Source organism: Clarias gariepinus, chromosome 14 (assembly GCF_024256425.1).
Source record: "Clarias gariepinus isolate MV-2021 ecotype Netherlands chromosome 14, CGAR_prim_01v2, whole genome shotgun sequence".
NCBI classification, from domain to species: domain Eukaryota; kingdom Metazoa; phylum Chordata; class Actinopteri; order Siluriformes; family Clariidae; genus Clarias; species Clarias gariepinus.
Window position 1 is genome coordinate 9,865,001 of NC_071113.1, and position 3,524 is coordinate 9,868,524.

The window sequence follows — 3,524 nt, forward strand, 5'->3', positions numbered from 1 at the left end:
CGGGAAGAAACATGCAAACTCCATGCACACAGAGACAGGAATCGAACCTGGACCATGGAGGTGCAAGGCAACCATACTAACCATTACACCGCCTATCCAATCACACTTTTCATCTATTATTATCATTAGTATTATTATTAGACTTTGGGCACGAGGCGGGGTATAACCAGGATGGTTTGCCAATGCTTTGGAGGGCACAAACCCAAACACACATACGCACAGTTTGAGGTCACCAATTGGCCTAATCTGCATGTTTTTGTACTGCGAGAGGAAACCGGAAACTCACCAAACACACAGAGAACATGCAAACTTCTCTTATTATTAGTCATAGTAGTATTGGTAGTAGTAGTAAGGCCTGTTACTGTATGAGGTTTGTGTTTGATTGTGTCGTGCTCCACATGAACATGAGCGCAGTTCATAACGTATTTATCCAGATGTTCCATGTGCAGGGAGTCTGTGCAGCTGGGCACAGTAGTAAGCCAGATCCCCTAACCTTGGGATATCCTAAAAGTCAACACTTTCTCTTCTTCTGGACCTCTGCCTCAATCTGCCCATGTATGCGTGTTTTACGTACTGTAGTAGAGGTAAGTGTTTATAGAGCTCTACTACCACCTCGGAGATGGAAGGGGGGGGGCTTTCATTGGGGACATAAACTCAATCTTCATGAGCTCGTTTTCTGAGTCAGACTCCAGCCTAAGCCTGGCATAGGCGGAGGAGAAGGTGGGGGATGAACTTCGGCTGAACTAGAATAAAACCAAGTGATGTGAAGAAGTGGTAGAAGGAGCAAAGCAACCTAGACAGTAAACAAAAGTTCACATAGAAGAGATATGTAGATAAACAAAAAGGTAGAGCGGTATGTGTGTGTGTGTGTGTGTGTGTGTGTGTGTGTGTGTGTGTGTGTGTGTGTATATATATAGCTTCTGTACCTGGAAGTGGTAGAATGGTGTCAGAGTGTGCTGTATTTCCTGTGCTGAGAAGCAGAACGCAGGAGCTGTTATGTAAAGCACAAAGTGTTTTTGACTGCATGCCAAATCCCCTTATAGCTCCCCTTGATAACTCAGTGTGGTGGAGAATAAGTGTGAGTTCTTGGTCAAGGGCAGAGCCAGAGAGTCATTTTGCACCACTTGCAGGCAAAATAATATTAATAGTCTCCAGTCTCTGACACCGTGTCCTCTCTTTAATGCAGCAAATTTGCTAACAATGTAAAAAAAAACAGATTCGATTTGACTCACCTTGGTGCAGAGGAAGAAAATAAAACTGGCACACCTTGTCTTCTTGTCTGTAGGCGTTTAGGACCTTATGTTTTTGTTTATTTTACTCTTATTTAAAATGAAGTATAACATTTCTATGCAAGAGGATGCATCTGTGATCATTTAATATTTGCTGATGCATTGCCATCTTGATGCTCAACGCAGATATTTGGATTGTTTTCACTGCGTGTTCATTCTGATATGTTAAACTGTATGTTTCAGGAATACTGTCTGTTGCACGACTCTGTCTTTCGGTCCGCGCAGGATACCGAATGATAAATGTTGTGCATGTGCTGCGTTATCGGACACAGCTGCATTGGGATCATCTCCCACCCGTATTCGTGCCTCTGCTATATCAGTGCACACACCCAGAGACTCATCCTGCTCCATTTGATACAAGCAAAGGAAATAATCTCTGTCTAATACATCAAATTTCCTTGCCAAATTTATAAACAGATCTGTTGGTAGGCTGAAGTGACAGTGCAGTCAGTGTACTGAGGAAAAATTCCAAAAGGATCTGATGGCACGCCGTGCGTCATTTCAGGCACAGTCTGTTATTAACTGTGAAAGACGTCTGCATATGAGAGCTCCCCATATTTACAGCGCTGTCACTTGTTCACAGGGTATCAAATGTTAAAGGCAAATAAACTAGCACAGTATTTATTGACTCCATGATTTATTCTGTGAATGTAGTAAATTTAATGATAAAGAAATTTTATTCAAGACAGAGAGAAATCCATTATATTTACATTTACATTTTTGGTTATTGGCAGACATACACTGTTTAACATACACTCCATACGGTACTCTACTCAGACTGCTATTTACTGGCGTTGTGGCGTAGTAGTTAGCGCCGTCGCTTTGCACCTCCAGGGTCCGGGTTCTAATCCCACCTTAGGTCTGTGTGCATGTTCTCCCCGTACTTGGTGGGTTTCCTCCCACAGTCCAACGACATGCTAATTGCCATTCACAAATTTCCCCTAAGTGAGTGTGTGTACTGTATTTGTGTGTCTTGCAATGGATCGGCACCTTTTCCAGGGTGTAGCCCAACTTGTGCCCCAAGTCTCCAGATCTCCGCGACCCTGTATACTGTAAGAGTGATGAGTGTAAGATAGACATTTAGCAGATGCCCTCATGCAGATGTATCTCATTATACATCTGAGCAGTTGAGCGTTAAGGGCCTTGCTCTAAGGCCCAACAGGGACAACTTGGTGATCATGGGATTTCAACCTGGATGGGACCTTCCGAACCGTGCCTTAACACCAATGCCGTAACCACTGGATCACCCCCGACCTGAGATGAGATGAGGTTTGTGTGATAATTTAGTTCAAATTGCAGGACCAAAAAAAAAAAAACAAAGCTGGTTAGAAGAGCTAAGTAAACCCCCATATAACAGTCAGGACCTGTACACACTTTATATTCACATTCATCTCAATCAGATAAAAAATTGTACGAGAAATGAGTCTGCAGAAATATATAAATGAACAGGAATAAATGAATATAGCTCATTTCCTCTCTGCGATTATAGCATCACCTTTATCTGTTAGCATAGCTGTGGTGAACTTCGCTCCACAGCCTGACAGTCTCGCAATGATTGTGCCTTTGCTTGCATAACCATGATCTGCATGGAAGAGTCATCAGCACGAAACTTTTCTATGACCTCATCACAAAAAGCAATGTCTTTGTGAATGTGAAATAATATCTAAATCAGGTATTACTGGGCTGACGAACTGAGAGATTGGAAATGCTTCGAAAGTGATCAGTTATTTATTGCCATTTAAGAAGGGTCGTATAACTACAGTATGACCTGTGTCAAGCAAAGAAAACAACTAGGAATTAGGTTAGGAACTGTAATGCATTATTAAATGTATTATTAACGTAAATCACCTAAACGCTTCGTTAAAGGTGACATCATTAAAAATTGACAGTAGAAATCAGAGCTACAGTATGTTCATGACAAGCTGTGTGGCCATAAGATAACTACTTGTTAGGGAGACTAAATAGGGGGAAAATTGTTTAAGAGCATAAAGATTGGGCTTTGGAGCAATAAAAAAAAATGTGGACTATAAGTCTAGATGGACCCTATTCAAATCAAATTCAAATTCAAATTTTATTTGTCACATACACAGTACGAAATGTAGTGAAATACTTACACGACCCGTCAGTGACCTTAAAAAGAGAATTAAAGCTTATAATAAGTAATAAATAAGAATAAAAGAAATACGATAGAAAATTTAAATAAGAAAATAAAAATAAAATTTAACTAGGAAAAAT